The 19,378-nt window shown below is 41.9% G+C and overlaps 1 protein-coding gene across 1 annotated transcript in view; it reads right to left on the bottom strand.

Moving 5' to 3' along the window:
* Positions 1-11,928, bottom strand: part of LOC128573054 (zinc finger protein 431-like) — a 44,305-nt gene extending 32,377 nt beyond the window's left edge. Inside the window, exon 1 of the mRNA XM_053573278.1 lies at positions 11,790-11,928. The gene's annotated coding sequence lies outside the window, so the exon portion shown is untranslated. The remainder of the gene's footprint in view (positions 1-11,789) is intronic.
* Positions 11,929-19,378: the final 7,450 nt, after the last annotated feature.

The raw sequence follows: 19,378 nt of genomic DNA, 5'->3' as shown, positions 1-19,378 counted from the left end.
TTTATTATTGCAGTAAAAGGGGGCAATTTGATAATGATATACTACAAATAAGCGTGAACATAGAACATACCTTTGTAAACAAGTGCCTACTTGTACAAAAAGAAAATAAATATAATTTACAAGTTACAGTTGAGGTGGGAGTTGAAATTGAAACAAGAAAAGGAATTTTAAACTACAATGGAGACCAAGATTGAAGAATCTCAGAATTAGGCCTCACTAGTGTCCTCAACCTTGCATAATTTGCAAACATAAACAAAACTCAACTTGAGCTATTTCTTTCAAAGGTCTCTACCTTTATTTATTTATTTTTGAGACAGAATCTCACTGTGCCATCCTTGGTAGAGTGCTGTGGCATCACAGCTCACAGCAACCTCCAACTCTTGGACTTAAGTGATTCTCTTGCCTCAGCCTCCCAAGTACCTGGGACCACAGGTGCCCACCACAACGCCTTGTCATTTTTGTTGTTGTTATCGTAATTGTCATTGTTGGTTAGCTGGCCTAGACTGGGTTCGAACCTGCCAGCCTCGGTGCATGTGGCCAACGCCGTAACAGCTGTGCTACAGGCACCGAGCCAAAGGCCTCTACTTTTAAAAAAATGACTTAAGCTAAACCAATCAAAAGTAGCCATCAAGCTTATTATTATATAACTATGGACTTCTCAAGAAGGTGTGAACTGAAAGAAAATTTTAAAGACCCAAGCTTGCTGATTGGACTCCCTTGTTAAAGATATTAAAAATAGTGGCTAGAATTTTGTGCACTGATATGAAAAGTTGTCAATGACATATAGTTTGGAAAATAGAACATTTTGAAACATAATGTAAGGCTGGGCATGGTGGCTCATGCCTATAATCCTAGCACGTTGGGAGGCTTAGGCAGGTGGATCACTTGAGCTCAGGAATTTTAGACCATGCTAAGCAAGAGTGAGACCCCTCTTCTACTAAAACTAGGAAAACCAGGCTTGGCACCCATGACTCACTGAGTAGGGCACTGGTCACATACACCGAGGCTGGTGGGTTCAAACCCAGCCTGGGCCAGCTAAACAGCAATGATAAGTGCAACAACAACAACAACAACAAAATGGCTGGGCATTGTGGCGGGGGGAGGGGGATTGGTGGGATTACACCTGCGGTGCATCTTACAGGGGTATATGTGAAACTTGGTAAATGTGGAATGTAAGTGTCTTGGCACAGTAACTGAGAGAATGCCAGGAAGGCTATGTTAACCATTGTGATGAAAATGTGTCAAACGGTCTATGAAGCTAGTGTATGATGCCCCATGATCATATCAATGTACACAGCTATGATTTAATAAAAAAAAAAAATAAATAAAATAAATAAATAAATAAAAATCAGGAAATCTTCTAACATCTCTAATAAAGAGAAATCTTAACTTTATGGTAAATGAATGGCCTTTCTTTTTTTTTTATTTTTTTCTTTTTTTGTAGAGACAGAGTCTCACTCTATGGCCCTCGGTAGAGTGCCGTGGCCTCACACAGCTCACAGCAACCTCCAACTCCTGGGCTCAAGCGATTCTCTTGCCTCAGCCTCCCGAACAGCTGGGACTACAGGCGCCCGCCACAATGCCCGGCTATTTTTTGGTTGCAGTTTGGCCGGGGCTGGGTTTGAACCCGCCACCCTCGGTATATGGGGCCGGCGCCTTACTGACTGAGCCACAATTTATTTTCAAATTACACAAATAATTCACACAAACATAATAATATCTATTCACCAGTATATATGAGTTCAACTGAAGACAGTTTTTGTAGGTTGGGGGCAGTGATTCATAGCTATAATCCTAGCACTCTGGGAGACTGAGGCAGGCACAGTGCCTGAGCTCAGGAGTTCAAGATCAGTTTAAGCCAGAGCAAGACCCCATTCTTCAAAAAAACTAGATGGGCATTGTAGTGGATACCTGTAGTCCCAGAGACAGGGAAGGCTGAGGGAAGAGAATCATTTGAGTCCAAGAGTTTGTGGTTGCTGTGAGCTATAATGCCATGCCACTTTACCGAGGGTGACAAAGTGAAACTCTGTCTCCCCCACCACAAAAAAGAGTTTTCATAAATATTCACCTATAGGATAAAATAACCATTGGCCAGCAACCAAGAGAAAATGTACTATTCCTAAACCAAATATAAGAAACATGTAGGCAAATGAACAGAAAGAACATGAAATTCCCACTAGATACGTGGTTGATTTATATTTAACTTTTGTTCTCAATATCTTAAAGTATACACAGTTGAATAATGTCATGCAAAATTATAATAAACAAAGAGTCTGAAAGTGACTCAGAGATAAAAAAGTGATATTATATTTTATTTATTTATTTTTAGAGACAGAGTTTCACTTTGTCGCCCACAGTAGAGTGCCATGACGTCACAGCTCATACCAACCTCTCAGCTCTCGGGCTTAGGCAATTCTCTTGCTTTAGCCTCTTTTTTTATTTTTATTTTTATTTTTATTTTTTTGTAGAGACAGAGTCTCACTTTATGGCCCTTGGTAGAGTGCTGTGGCCTCACACAGCTCACAGCAACCTCCAACTCCTGGGCTTAAGCGATTCTCTTGCCTCAGCCTCCCGAGTAGCTGGGACTACAGGCGCCCGCCACAACGCCCGGCTATTTTTTTGTTGTTGCAGTTTGGCCGGGGCTGGGCCTGAACCCGCCACCCTCAGGCATATGGGGCCGGCGCCTTACCGACTGAGCCACAGGCGCCGCCCTGCTTCAGCCTCTTGAGTAGCGGAGACCATAGGCACCCACCACAACGCCTGGCTATTTTTTGTTGCAGTTTGGCTGGGGCCGGGTTCAAACCCGCCACCCTCGGTATATGGGGCCGGTGCCCTACTCACTGAGCCACAGGTCCTACCCTATATTTTATATTTTGAATCTCTTTACTTTTGCACAGAAAAATATGATGGAAAATCTTGTAATGAATATTTCATAAATAATGGTACATTTAGCTACAATTTCCCATTTTCCTTATCCATGTATGTCTGGCAAATTTTGGTACACCATGTATAGGTAAAAATTGCAAACAAAATTGACTGAGGTGAGGTGATCTTCTTAAAAAAATTAAAAGGAGGGGTGGTGCCTGTGGCTCAGTGGGCAGGATGTGGCCCTATATATCAAGGGTGGTGGGTTCGAACCCGGCCTCAGCCAAACTGCAACAAAAAATAGCTGAGTATTGTGGCAGGCGCCTGTTGTCCCAGCTATTCGGGAGGCTGAGGTAAGAGAATCATGTAAGCCTAGGAGTTGGAGGTTGCTGTAAGCTGTGACACCACGGCTCTTTACCGAGGCCGATAAAGTAAGGCTGTCTCTGGAAAAAAAAAAAGAAAAATTAAAAAGAGGCTGGGAGCAGTGGTTCATGTCTGTAATCCTAACACTCTATGGGGCAGAACCAGGTATATGGTAGGAGCTCACTAACACTTTTCAAAAAAATATAAACGGCCAACAAGCATTTCAAAGCATTCCTAAAGTACTAATTCTTAGGGAAATGTGAAGCAAAATCACAATGAAATGTTATGTCATATTCACAATGAACATTAAAAAATGTATGTCAAGGATATTGAGAAATCAGAAACTTTTAGCAAAGTTGGTGAGGAAAAATGTTGCAGACTCAATTAAAATGCTGTGAAGGATTCTGAGAAAACTAAAATTTAAAGTTATTATTTGGCTCTGTACCCTTAGCTCAGTGGCTGGGGCACGGGCCACACGTACAGGGACTGTCGGGTTCAAACCCAGCCAGGGCCTGGCAAACAACAATGACAACTAAAAAAAAAAAAAAAAATAGCTGGGTGTTGTGGTGGGCGCCTGTAGTCCCAGCTACTTGGGAGGCTGAGGCAAGAGAATTGCTTAAGTCCAAGAGTTTGAGGTTGTTGTGAGTTGTGACAGCATAGCACTCTACTGAGGGGGACATAGTGAGACTCTGTCTGTCTCAAAAATAAATAAATAAATAAATAATTAAAATACATGTTATTTCACCAGCAATCTCACATCTGGGTATATATCCTAAATATGCACTGCATGTCGGGGAAGATACACGTCCTCACTCACATTCATCACAGCATTATTCATAAAAGTCAAGATGTGGCCAGGTGCAGTCGCTCACACATCCAATCCTAGCATTGTAGGAGGATGAGGTGGGAGGATAGCTGGACTGCAAGAGTTCAAGACCAGGGTAAGCAACAGCGAGACCCCATCTCTACTAAAAGAAGAGTAGTATAGCCAGGAGTTGTGGTGGCCACCTATAGTTACTGCTATTTGGAAGGCTGAGGCAGGATTGCTTGAACCCATGTGTTGGAAGGTGTTCTAGGCTGGGATGATGCTACAGCATTCTACTCCTGGCAACAGTTTGTCCCCATCTCTTGGGGAGGCCAAGGCAAATAGACTGCTTGAGCTCAGGAGCTCAAGACCACCCTGAGGAAGAGGGAGACAGCAACTCTACTAAAAATTGCAAAACTAGCCAAATGTAGTGGAGGGTACCTGTATTCCCAGCTACTCAGGAGGCTGAGCCAAGGGGATCCCTTGAGATGAAGTGTTTAAGGTTGTGAGCTATAATGCCATGATATATTATGTTGTGTCAAAAAGAAAAAACAAAACAAAAATGAATGACTAACATTGGCAAAGGCCTGGCCCTATGGCTGAAGCCTATAATCCTAACACTGTGGGAGGCTGACACGGGTGGCTTGCTTGAACTCACAAGTTTGAGACCAGCCTGAGCAAAAGTGAAATCATGTCTCTACTAAAAATAGAAAAACTGAGGCAAGGGCATCGCTTGAGCCCGAGGTGGAGCCTGCTGTGAGCTATGACGCCACCACACTATAACCAGGACGACAGCTTGAGACTTTGTCTCAAGAAAAAAAAAAAAAACGATTGGCAAATTGTTGCACCTAGAAATTAAATTATTTATCACAGTCCACATAAAAACAAAATTATGAGGCTAAAAAACATTAGACTATCTTATATTTGGGGATATTTTTAGTGTTCTTATAGAATGACCATAATTTCTTCAGAATCTTCAGTTTTTGGCCAGGGCTGGGTTTGAACCTGCCACCTCCGGTGTATGGGGCCAGCGCCCTACTACTTGAGCCACAGGCACTGCGCAATTTCTTCAGAATCTTATTCGAATCCTTCATAGCATAAAAAAATATAAAGCATAAAACATACAACAACTGTTTGTGGTGTTCCTGGGATTTCTGAAACAAATACTAACATCACCACCTCACTCACGTATTTTGGATATGATGCTAAAGAAAAAGAAACTTTGGCAGCGCCCAGAGCTCAGTGCGTAGGGTGCTGGCCACATACACTGAGGCTAGGAGGTTTGAATACGACCTGGGCCAAATAAAACAACGACAACTGCAACAAACAAAATAGCCGGGCATTGTCGCAGGTGCCTGTAGTCTCAGCTACTCAGGAGGCTGAGGCAAAAGAATCACTTAAGCCCGAGGGTTTGATGTTACTGTGAGCTGTGACGCCATGGCACTCTACCCAGGGAGACAGATTGAGACTTTGTCTCAAAAAAAGAAAAAGAAAAAATTTTATTCAGACACAGTCTCATTCTGTTGTTCAGGCTACAGTGTCATAAAATCAGCCTAACTGATAGCAACCTCAAACTCCTGGGTTCAAGCAATTCTCTAGCCTCATCCCCACCACCAGCCCCCAGTAGGTGGGACAACATGCAACCACTACAACTCCTGGATAATTTTCCATTTTTAGTAGAGATGGGGTGTTAATCTTGTTTGGGTTGGTCTCACACTCCTGAGCTTAAGCAATAGTCCCACCTTGGGTTCCAGAGAACTAGGAGTAGAGGTGCTAGCCACCACACCCAGCCTAAAGAATGTTAAAAAAAATTTCACAGGTATACTAAAAAATATCCACATATTTTATGTCTTTAAAAGCAACGGAACAATAGTCACATGTAAGCCATGGGAAGTTCTTTCATTCTCACTGTAACCTAGAAGGACTATCAGTGAAAAGTAAGGTTCTTCTGGAAATTACAACCAAGAACAGGCATAGTGGCTCACAACTATATGCCTAGCACTCTGGGAAGCCAAGGAGGGAGGACTGCTTCAGCTCACAAGTTCAAGACTAGCCTGAGGAAGTATGAGAACTCCCCTGTACTAAAAAAATAAAAAAAACATTAGCTAGGCAATGTGGTGAAACCTGTAGTCCCGGCTATTTGGGGGCTGAGATAGAAAAAATCACATGACAGCAGTAGTTTAAGGTTGCTCTGAGCTAGGCTGATGTCATGGCACTCCAGTGTGAGACAAGAGAGTGAGACTCTGTATCAATAAGAAAATAAAAATTAAAAAATAATAAAAACAAGAAGACAGATTTCTTTATGTAAGAATAAGGGAAACACTAGATGGTGCCTGTGGCTCAAGGAGTAGGGCGCGCTGGCCCAATATACCGGGGGTGGCGGGTTCAAGCCGGCCCTGGCCAAAACAGTAAAAAAAAAAAGGGGTGGGGGAAGAAACCCAGGCTTCTCAGAAATAATTTCTGATTAAGTTGAGCTTCCCTAATCACATTGTATGGTGTGGTTTCCTCCTAGAACTTGGACCTCTGACTGTGTTATCTGCTTCACTCACTCCAACCTACCTGGGTGCTTGAGTAGTATCTGCTGTGTCTTCACCTTCCAGGGTTCTTTGCTTTCCTCCAGACAGGTGATGAGGTCTGGCTTAGAGACAGCAAGACCTGTTTTATTAGGAAAAAAATTGGGATTCTTCAATTGGCAATCTAATGCCTTGGTGAAGTAGAGAAAAGGACATTTTAGAAGATCCTGAAATAATAATCCCAGATAGATTTCCTTGCAGAAACATCAGAATCTTTAAAAAGTATTTAAAGTTGGAACATTCCTAAGTCCTCCACTACTGAAAACTACTGAAATAAAAATTGATGCTAGAAATCAGACTTAATGGTCTGAGTAACAATCTAGGCCATGAAATTTCTGAAATTTCCATTAATCTAGTGAAGGATATAAATCAGCTCAAAAAAGGTAAGATTAATGCCAAAATAAAACAACTCCAATTTTTCCTTTCTATACCAAGATATCCTAAAGTTTTCCATAGAAACAAGAACCTGATATTCAGTCAATGAATAAAGTGAATAAAGAGAGAGAATATGAATTGTTTAGTGTAGACCTGGAACTGTGTATATAAGTTGTCCTCACCCAGGAAGACCAGGTTTTTGTAGGTCTCTAACATGACTTCCCGATACAAATGCTACTGAGAGGGGTCTAGGCAGGCCCACTCCTCCATAGAGAATTCAATAGACACATCCATGAATGTCCACACTCCCTGAAAAACAAACATTTACCAAGAAAACACCACGATATAGAATTTCACTTTTTTTTTTTTTGAGACAGAGTTTCAAGCTGTCACCCTGGGTAGAGTGCTGTGGTGTCACAGCTCACAGCAACCATAAAGTCTTGGGCTTAAGCTATTTTCTTGCCTCAGTCTCCGAGATGGGACTACAGGCACCCTCCACAACACCTGGATATTTTTTTGTTGCTGTTGTCATTGTTGTTTAGCTGGCCTGTGCTAGATTCAAACCCACCAGCCTGGGTGTAGGTGGCTGGCACCTTAACCACTGTACTACAGGTCCCAAGCCATGAATTTCACTTTTAGTTAAATGAGTAAAGACAACTCTTGCTGACTTATAAGAGTAAATGCAATTACCTAATAGGTTTTGAAGGGATATATTCCCTCATGTGTTCTCTAACACTGAAGAAAGGGGATGGAATGGCATCCACGAAACCATGTACACATCAGACATTTTTGCTTGACATAGTAGAAATAAAAGGCCACCAATACAGGCATGTAGAATTTTGTGCCTTATTTACATCATATGTTGTAATCTGTGTATGTTTTTTATATGACAATGTCATGATGAGATAAATGGTAACTCTAAAGTTTTAATGTATACAAGAACTGGAGATCATGAAAATGCAGATTGTTATTTGGACAATATGAGATGAAGATTCCATTTCGAAATTTCTAATTAGCTCAACAGGAATGACAATGCTTCAGTCCCATGATGATATTTTGTCAAACATGCAGTGAACTGCAGACACTGGATTTACCCCAGTTGATTCCTGAACCAGTAAACAAGAATGACAACCTTTACTTTCCAAAGAAAGGTATATGAAAGAGAATCTAAGAAGAAAGGGGTGCTTCCTCAATAAATGTTTTGATTTGCTCATATTAGTTGATAATCTCCCCAAGTTCTTATTAACAATACAGAAGATATACTGAATCCTACAATGGAATATGTGTCCAAGAGCACTGTAACTGAGTGAATAGAATTAACATCAACTGTAACAGGACAAATTAGTATCAGGTGTTGATTCACAAGTGCAAGCCCAACATCACTGCTGTGATAGTACTGGCCAGAAAAAGTCAATCATAATCTGATAAAAACTAGTTGAGAAAAACCCAGTTTTGGCAAAGTTACAGTTGCAGACATCTGGCATGTCTTCTTATCTCTAATTGTGTCCTTAAATAGCTTTCTTTACCATCCCAGAAAGCAAGTCTTTTCTAATTATTCTGTTTTGGGGAACTTTGAATTACTCTAGGCCGTTAATACCATCTTCTGTAAAAGTTCATGGACATCATCCGATTTTACATAAAACCGATGGAGCTTCCAGATAGAAGAGAAACAGTACATATTCCCATTCCTTGTTACTATCCAATGACACACCCTCATCCACAGTGAAAATCTGGGGCATCCACATTTTCCCACTAGAACTTATCAGAGATTTCACACTTTGCCCATATATGCAGGAAATTATCACATACTCAAATATTTATAGTTCAAAAACAACCACTACTATCAAGAAAAAAAGATATATTTACCATACAACTGAAAACTGAAACTATTAGTCATAAATATATCAAGCTTAAAAAGTGCCCATTCTGATACACTAACCTGAATAATTCTTTACTTAAATGTAACTTAACCGCCTTTCTACTTTATGCCAATAGACATACCAAACTACCCTGAAGGTACTTATTATATGGCACTCAGGCATTTTCATCTATATCTGCTACAACACAGGGAAATTTTGTTCACTAAGATTCACCCCTTTTCTACCCTGAGTACAAAACTTTAAGTCCAACCAATCTAAAGTAACTTAAGGTATTAATATCCCTGAAAACTATAAGTCGACTACACCTTTGTAGCCCTGCCAAATACACCACTTTAGCCATTTTTGTCATACCAGCAATAGCTATTGGACTCGATCTGAAAATTAGTCCATTGGCCTGTGCCATTCTCAAGGCCCTTAATACAACTTCTCAAGCCATAAACACTCTGAGCATTAAATTAAAAGAAGTATGAGACGCTGTACTAAAAAAATCAAGCAGCCATTATTGATTATTAAAACATAATCATAGGTGTGGTGCCTGTGGCTCAAGGAGTAGGGCGCTGGCCCCATATTATGGGGGTGGCGGATTCGAGCCTGGCACTGGCCAAAAACTGCAAAAAAAACCCCACAATCATAGATGTAAAAACTTTAAAATCTATATACTGCTTCAATTTATCTAATAGTTCCCAATTCTTTAAAAACAAAGATGTGTAAAAGACATAGTCCAAATCAAACAACAAAGATTTTTCAGAATATCCAACACTTCCTATCTAAAGTATTGTCACAATTATCCAACATTACCTAAATTCGTACCTTTATAGTTATTCATGTTATATATTATAAGCTTCTTAATATGTTACAAAATACAATGTATACTATTCATATGTTTCACAAATTTCTACCTTTTTTTCTTTTTTTAGACAGAGTCTCAGTTTGTCAGCTTCCATAGAGTGCTCTTGCATCACAGCTCACAGCACCTTCAAACTCTTGGGGTTGGGTGAATCTCTTGCCTCAGACTCCCAAGTAGTTGGGACTACAGGTGCTGGCTGCAACGCCCAGATTTTACCATATCATATCATTTCATTTCATTATTTCATTTCATTTTTAGAGAGGAGCTGTTGCTCTGGCTCAGGCTGCTGTCAAACTCATGACCTCAGGCAATCCACTTAGACCTCCTAGAGTGCTAGGATTACAGGTCTGCACCACCAGGTCCACCCTTGTTTCACAAATTTCAAAAACAAAATTAACCAGCATAACCTGAATGTCAATTTAACTAACCATAAGAAATTTAAAATTATTTAAAATTATTTTTATTTTAAATCAATTTCATAGATGTGAAAATAAAATAATTAAAAGTAGAGAATGTGGTAGACTCAGACACCCCCACAATCTTTCTTAGCTATTTCTGAACTGAGAATTCACTTTAAAACATGGGAAGAGTAAGTCAGTCAAACAGGCCCAAACAGGAATAGGGAATGAAGATAATAATCTTGAAAAAAAAAAAAAAAAAAAGGAAGCAATGAGGCACTATAGAACAAGTTAATAGTGTGTTTAATGATGTTTTATGGATGATGGTTTTTTATGTATTTATTTATTTTTAGAGACAGAGTCTCAGTTTGTCGCCCTCGGTAGAGTGCAGAGTCCTCACAGCTCACAGCAACCTCCCGCGATTGGGCTTAGGCTGTTCTCTTGCTTCAGTTTCCCGAGTAGCTGGGACGACAGGCGCCCACCACAACACCCATCTATCTTCTGTCGCATTTTGGCTGGGGCCGGGTTCGAACTTGCCACCCTTGGCAAAAATTTCCACTGGTATTTTGATAGAGAGTTTATCAAATGTGTAGATCACATTAGGTAATACTGACATATTAACAATGCTACTTGTTTACCTCTTAAACAACATTTAAAAAAATAAATTTATTTAATTTTCACATAGTTGTGGGCATATTACTTTTCTTTTGGTTTTTATTTCTATTTTTATTCCATTGTAATGGGAAATAATACTTTGTGTGATTTTTTTTTTGACAGAGTCTCACTTTGTTGCCCTTGGTAGAGTGCTATGGGGTCACAGCTCACAGCAACCTCCAGCTTTTGGTCTTAGGCGATTCTCCTGCCTCAGCCTCCCGTGTAGCTGGGACTACAGGCGCCCGCCACAACACCCGGCTATCTTTCTGTTGCATTTTGGCCTGGGCTGGGTTCGAACCCGCCACCCTCAGTATATGGGGCCGGAGCCCTACTCACTGAGCTACAGGCGCCGCCTTTTGATAAATTTTTTAATTGTTATATGTATTTAATTTGCCTACATGTTGTTAATCACATAAGTATGTTTCTAGCATACTTGTTAAATTATTCCCTATATAAATTGGTTACATAGACAAAGCAACATTTCAAAAATTATTTCAAAAATTATTCTCGCCGTTCTCCGGAATTATTAGCCTTTCCGATAATAAAGCCTTTTTACGCATCAACTCCCTTTCCCGGTGTCTACAACCACAGGCAACCGAGCCACTTCCGGTTCGGCAACCGAGTTAGCCACCGAGTCGGGACCTCAGTTTGTTTAACAAAAGAATGGGGGGGGGGTTGAGGGTCCCACAGACTACAGCCCCTCTCATGAGCAAACCCCACACACTCAGTTGTGATTCTCCCCTGAGGATCCTTCCACTGTCACCAGGAGGGAGGGACGCTGGGCGCTGCAGGCACACAGCTGCTCAAAGAGCTCTGGGCTGTGGTCCAGCTAACAGGTTCAGAAACGCTTGGAAAAACAGGGTCCCAACTCCCTGCCCCGCCACATGGAGTCCGTGGGCCAAGGGGTGCCTGTGGTAAACTTTAGTCTAAAGACTCTAAAACTAAAGGCAATTGCCTGTCCTGCCACAGCCACTTTTGGCTCCAACCACGCTCCTCCCCGTCTCCGGACACCCAGTCTCCTGTACTCACCATTTCCCAGCTCCCGTGATGTCCCGGTGTCCTCCCTACAGATCTCCCAGTACCTGCAGGTCACAAGGTGACAGAGGAGACGGAACAGGTGAAGAGGAGCCCCCGGCTCAGGGCCCAGCTCAACAGACAAACTCTGCGCAGAATTCCCCAGGCCACCGCCTTCTTTCTGGCTATGCATCTGATTGGACAGTTCATATTGGAGCATCCCTGATTGGATAGGGCCTAAGAGCCCACCTCTCCGACCTTGAGTGACAGGAATGCCATCGAACAAGAGGCTGGAAGAGACAAGAATGCGCATAGTTCCCCCCCCCCACAGGATTTTTTTTTTTAATTAAGGGCAAGTTGTATTTCCAGCTGCTTGGGAGGCTGAGGCAACAGAATCGCTTAAGCTCTGGAGTTGGAGGTTGCTGTGAGTGGATGCCACACCACTCTACACGGGGCAACAGCTTGAGGCTCTGCCTTAAAAAAAAAAACAAACAAAACAAAACTGAGGGCAGGGATCATGATTTTATTCATCTCCATATTCCAGGGCCACCATGCTTACCATACAGTAACTGTTTAACAAATTTCCGCAAAAGGAATGAAACTATATTTACTGGGTGTTTAGTCCTTCCAGGCTTGCTCACCTACTATTTAAATAGGAGTTAGACTCTGCTTTGAAGGTGTTTTCAATAGACATCATGATGTCTATTAAAAACATGCAAATATGGTCAACGCCTGTGGTTCAGTGGGTAAGGAGCCGGCCCCATATACAGAAAGTGGTGGGTTCGAACCCGCCCCTGCCAGGCATTGTAACAGGCGCCTGTAGTCCCAGCTGCTCAGGAGGCTGAGGCAAGAGAATTGCCTAAACCCTAGAGTTGGAGGTTGCTGTGAGCTGTGACGCAACCTCCCTCTACAAAGGGCGATAAAGTGAGACTCTGGCTCTAAAAACAAAACAAAACAAAACAAAAAAATGCACATAAAGAACTCAGTAACCTCCAGTGGTTCTCAACCTTCCTAATGCCACAATGTATTTTGGTTGTTTAAAATGGCTTGCCACCCACAGGTTGGGAACTGCTGTAAGACAAATGAATGCATTGTAAAGCAAAGGCAGTCTATGGCAGTTCAGAGAAGGGTGAAATTACCTGTCATCTCCAGAGGTTTGGCTTTGCAGGAGGCTTCATGCAGTAAGTGGTGTTTGAGCTCCCAACTAAGAGGCACTACATAGGAGTATGTGGTACAACTCTTGGGGGAAGAGTTGAGCAACAAGGTGGACTTTTCCTAACAAACTCTGTAGCTCTTTTTACACAGGGCTTTGTGCCTTCTTTGACATGCAGCTCTGCCTGAGGGATATTTGTATTTAGGGCTGAATATAAATTATATCCTTATGAATTATATCCTTTTTATGAATTTCAGTTATATATACATACATATGTGTTTACATACAAACACAAAGTAAATACATGTTTTCCACTCATGGAATCAACATGTTAACAATTATATATATACATATTTCATGGTGAAAGTTATATACAGGGTGGACATAAAGTTCCTGTGCAATTTACAATAGTTTACTATTTAAACTTAAAATTTCAGGGCGGGCTGGGCATCTGTAGATCAGTGGTCAGGGCGGCAGCCACATACACTGGGGCTGGAGGGTTGGAACCAGGCCAGGGTGTGCTAAACAAAACAAACAAAATAGCTGGGTGTTGTGGCTGGCGCCTGTAGTCCCAGCTACTGGGGAGTCTGAGGCAGGAGAATCTCTCCAGCCCAAGAGATTGATGTTCCTGTGAGCTGTGACACCACTGCACTCCACTGAGTGTGACAAAGTGAGACTTTGTCTCCAAAAAAATAAATAAGTAAACTTGAAACTTCACAATTTCAATTTTAATTAAAATACTTTACAATTTATATTGCACGTGAACTTTATATCCATGCTGTATTTGGAATTATCCAGCTGGACTTGGTATTTTCATTTATTTATTTATTTTTGTTTTTTTGAGACAGATTTTCTCTCTCTTTTTTTTTTTTTTGTGACAGATTCTCACAGCGACCTAAGACTCTTTGGCTTAAGGGATTTTCTTACCTCATCCTCCCAAGTAACTGGCACTACAGGTACCTGCCACAATCCCCAGCTATTTTTTTAGAGATAGGGTCTCGCTCTGGCTCAGGCTGGTTTCAAACCCATGAACTCAGGCAATCCACTCACCTCAGCCCTCCAGAGTGCTAGGATTACAGGTGTGAGATACCACATCCAGCATTGGACTTGGTTTAGATGATCCCAATTTGGTGGGCAACATCAAAAGCATCATAATCATCACCCAGTAGAACATATGCCTTCTTCTCTCCATCAGGCCTGATCTGGGTGTTGACATTGGCCACGTCAATGCAATAGACCTTCTTTACAGCCTGTTTGATCTAGTGCAGGAGTCCTCAAACTTTTTAAACAGGGGGCCAGTTCACTGTCCTTCAGACTATAGTTTAAAAAAAAAAAACTATGAACAAATTCCTATGCACATTTCACATATCTTATTTTGAAGTAAAAGAACAAAATGGGAACAAATACAATATTTTAAATGATGAACAAGTAAAGTTAAATCAACAAACTTACCAGTATTTCAATGGGAACTATGGACCTGCTTTTGACTAATGAGATGGTCAATGTCTAGTTCCATATTTGTCACTGGTAGTCGTAACAAGTGATGCAAGTATGCATCAGTTAGTCTAGATCTGGTTGGAGATTTCAGATGTTTCATTCTGGAAAAAATCTGTTCACAGACATAAGTGCTGCCAAAGATGGTTGACATTTTGAGTGCATGGTTCCTAAGATTAGGATATGTCTCAGAGGGGAGAGATGCATAGAAATTAGGAAGGCTGCTTCACTTGAATGCGTCTTTTAGAGAGTCACAATTCTGCAGTTCAGCCAGTTCCATTTGGTAAATTATATCCACATTTTCAATATCAATAGAAAATGGGTTACAGAAAAGCTGTATGTCCTGTTCATGGAGATGAAGCTCTTTAAATCTAAATTGGAACTCCTTTTGCAACTTTTCCAGTGAATCCACACATGTTTTATTTGGGAATGCAACAAATGGATTTTCCACTAACAGATTTTGAGTTGTGGGGAGATGGCAGAAATTTTCCTCCTTCACTTGTTTGATGAGGAGGCCTAATTTTACTTCAAATGCTTTCACATGTGATTGCATATCACAGATGAGCTTCCCCTTTCCTTGAAGTTGCACATTGAAACTGTTGAGTAGCTCTGTTACATCTTTCAGAAAGGGAAGGTGCCATTTCCATTCTGCATCATTGAGCTCTGGTACTTCTTTGTTTTTTGAAAGCAGAAAAGCTGTAATCTGTGGAAGTAAGTCATAGAAATGTTTCAAAACTCTCCCTCGACTCAGCCAAAGGACTTCTGTGTGGTACAGAACATCTTCACAGGCAACATTTAGCTCAGACAGAAATTCCTGAAATTGTCTGTGGTTTAGTGCATTAGCTCTAATGAACTTAACACAAGATACCACAATTTTCATAACAGAGTCTCACTTCAGTGATTTACTACACAGCGCTTGTTGGTGGAGGAGGCAGTGTATGGCTATTGGATGAGAATGGCTATGTTTGTCCATCTCTTGGTTAATGCAAGCAATTACTCCTTTCTTAGACCCCACCATGCTAGGAGCACCAACAGTTGTCACACTGGCTAGTTTTGCCCAATTCAGCTCCAAGCTACTCACAGTTTGGCAAACCTTTTCATAGACATCCTCTCCTGTAGTTGTTCCTTTAATGCTTTGCAGTGCAGCAAGCTCTTCTGTGACTTCGAAATAGTCATTCATTCCACGAATAAAAATTAGAAGTTGTGCAGAATCACGAACATCATTACTTTCGTCGAGTGCCAAGGAAAAATAGGAAAGTTTTTTTGCGGAGTTTTGCAAATGCTGATGCAAATTGTCTCCCATTACTTCAATCCTTCATGTAATTGAGGGTCCTGAAAGTACTCACTGTACTTTATTTATTTAGTACAGTGAGTGGCCTTCTCTGGACACATCTCTTTGGCAACAGAAAGGGGGCATTCTTTAACAAATTCTCCCTCCACGAATAGTCTGCCAGTGCATGCTATTAGCTTAGCAACTTGAAAACTTGCTCGCAGTGATGAAGTATTTAGCTGTTTCTGCTTCACAAAAGTATTTTGCTGAGTTGTCAATGTATATTTCAGTTTTAATATTTTGTCTTGTCTCACTTCTTTGACAAAACAATCATATTTATCTTTGTTAAGTTTGATAGTGTCAACGCAAATTGTATTCTTTGAACCCAGACACTATATTCTGGCATATCAAACACACAGCTCTTTCCTTGTACTGCAAGAAAAAGTTATCATAAGTCCACTGTTCTTTGAATATCCTACACTCAAGTCAATTTTTCTCGTTCTTGATATCATTGTTTCCCAGGGATTCCAAATTGCTATTAGTAAAATACCAATATTTTATATATATATAAATATATAAAAAATATATATACATATATATAAAATATACAATATATATATACACTGTGCTCCAAAAACAAGATACCAGCAATAACTTTGCCCACACAGAGACATATAGATTGCACTGCCCATCAATGCAGTCTGATCAGTGCCCATCAATGCAGTGTGATCAGTGTCCATTGAAGCAGCCTTGCCAATCCACATCATTTCAGCCTCGTCAGTGCCCATATGGTGGAACTCCGCTTTTACCTCAGGCTCACACTGGTGTGGTGCGGGAACAGGCACAATTACAGAGCCAGTTCCTTCACCACCTTTCCAGTTCACATTACCCTGTGTTAACCGCACTGCAATCTGTGAACTCACACAGGAATCTGATCACATGGGTCTTCTCACCCATGAGATCAGATTTCACTGCAGGAAAAAAGAAGGCACGTATGCCTTTTTTCTTCCAAATCTAATGCGAGTTCAGCCATATGCTTGTATGGCTTCTTCTGAACCTAGTGTGAGTTCAGCCATATGCTTGTATGTTCAAGCATATGGCTGAACTCGCACTGCTCAGAGATCACAACACTGTGAACCAGGGCTTACACAGCACACAACCTACAACATCATACACAACTGAATAGCAATCAGAATATTAATGGATTTACTGGCAATTAAATTTGGTTTCCTACTCCTCGGCGTCTGCAGAACCCAATTAAGTTCCCATGGGGTCCTAGGCAGATTACCAGTTTGGGGCCCCTGTGTGATAACACTGAGCACTGACCATTTGCATTAACACTGACTGCTGACCATTTGTGATAACACTGACTGCTGACAATTTGCATTAATACTGTGTGCTAACAATTTGCATTACCACTGAGCACTGACTATTTGCATTACCTCTGAGCTCTGATCATTTGTATTACTTCTGAGCACTGACAATTTGCATTAGCACTGAGCGCTGACTATTTGCGTTATCACTGTGATGCAACCCCCCTAGAAACCACCCCCAACCAACTAACCAACTTAAAAGAAAGTCTCTCCTAACCTCAAAAAAAGGCTTAACTTAAAAAAAAAGGCACCCCCTATCTGCAAAAAAGACTTCCTAACTTCAGAAAGAAGGGCCCCCCTAACTGCAAAAAAAAAAAGTCCTAGTAACTGCAAAATAAAAAGAAATAGATGTCTTAACTTTAAAAAAAAAAAATAAATCCTAACTTGTTCTTACCTCAGTCCTTAGGCAGCAGCAGTCTCTGCACAGACAACTTGGTGACTCCTCTGATTACACCAGAGACTGAGAAGAAGAGTCAGGAGACAGAGAGAAGGAGGGGCAGAGAGAGACAGAAAGAAGGAGTGGAGTTGGAGATTTGGCACACATTCCACACATGCATAATGTGGGCCTGGACGAGTGGGCTGCTAAGCAGGACAGCAAAAACACCTGGGGGCAGCAAGAGACAGAGAGAAGGAGGGGCGGGGAGAAACAGAGAGGAGTGAAGTTGGAGAATTGGCACACATTCCACACATGCACACTGTGGGCCTGGACGAGTGGGCTGCTAAGCAGGACGGCAAAAACACCCAGCGGGGAGAGACAGAGAGAAGGAGGGGTGGGGAGAGACAGAGAGAAGGAGCGGAGTCCGAGAGTTGGTGCACATTCCACACATACACACTGAGGCTCCGGACGAGTTGGCTGCTAAGCAAGACAGGTAGCTGTGCCAAAAACACCCGGCGGGCTGGATAAATGTCCTCGGCGGGCTGCATGTGACCCGTGTGCCGTAGTTTGAGGACCCCTGGTCTAGAGTCCTCTTCTTGGTTATTGAATACTTTTAAAGCCAGATCAATGAGATCTCACTGGGGGTTCTGAGGGCCTGGGGGAGATTTTTGGAGTTTTTTCCAGATGTCAGGTGAACACTGGGAGATAAAATGCATGTTGATAATGAGCCTGCCCTCATTGCTTTCCAGCAATAGGGCTGTATAGCAGTGGAGGCCTTCTTGGCCTTCAATGCCTTTGCTTTGGGAGGGGTGGGAGCTTCCTTCTTTGCCTTTGGCACCATCTTGTGAAAGCAACAATTATTTTAGATTTTTTTTTTTTTTTTTTTTTGTGGTTTTTGGCCGGGGCTGGGTTTGAACCTGCCACCTCTGGCATATGGGACCGGCGCCCTACTCCTTGAGCCACAGGCGCCGCCCGCAACAATTATTTTAAAGTTTGAGATTTTTCAAAATTTTCCTGAACTTTGGTCTTTTAAGGGGGCAAAAACAGGAAGTAGTCCCTTAAATTAGCCTGTTTAATAGAAAAGGGTCTACCAGTAGACACACACCTCACACACTGCTTGGTAGATACCTATCTATCTTCCAGAAACCATACACAGAACGAAAATTAATGGGCCTCCAAGAAGGAATCTCAATAGTTTGGTTACATAACTGCAAAGAATGGGATATCCACATAAGCAATGTGATTACTGTGACTTGACAGGACAGGGTGGGTGTGAGATCTAGGTTTCTGACTGGTACCTGAAGTCTGATAAATACATCCACTGCCTCCAGGAATTAGTTACCCCCCATTAATTAATCCAAACTTCCAGGCTTTGAGTCTCCAAATTGAACACAGGTGAGCACAGCACCGGCTTCTTCTCCTCCTCTGGCCTGCACCAAGAAGAAAAGAACTTGGGGCTAAACTGGGTAAGCAGCTATGTGGAGCCAGGACAAGTGGCAGGTCGGTGGCACCCATAGCTCAGTAGGTAGGGTGCCAGCCACATACACCAAGGCTCGCGTGTTTGGACCCCGCCTGGGCCTGCTAAACAACAATGATAACTGCAACAAAAAAATAGCCGGGGGTTGTTATGGGGGCCTGTGGTTCCAGTTACTTGGGAGGCTGAGGGAAGATAATCCCTTAAGCCCAGGAGTTGAAGGTTGCTGTGAGCTGTGACACCACCACACTTTACCAAGGGTGACATACTGAGACTCTGTCTCAAAAAAAAAAGAGAGAGAGAGAGAGAGAGAGAAGTGGCATGTAATGGCTGGGCTGGGCCTGTACCAGGGAAGGACATTAGCACCTGGTGGAGGCCAGGTACATCCAAGGGCTCCTTCTACTTTAACTTTTTTTGAAAGAGAGTGTCACTTTGCCCTGCCCCAATCCCCCCAGAGTGCCATG

The sequence above is a fragment of the Nycticebus coucang genome, chromosome 20, assembly GCF_027406575.1.
Source record: "Nycticebus coucang isolate mNycCou1 chromosome 20, mNycCou1.pri, whole genome shotgun sequence".
NCBI lineage: Eukaryota > Metazoa > Chordata > Mammalia > Primates > Lorisidae > Nycticebus > Nycticebus coucang.
This window is presented reverse-complemented; position numbering and strand designations above follow the sequence as displayed.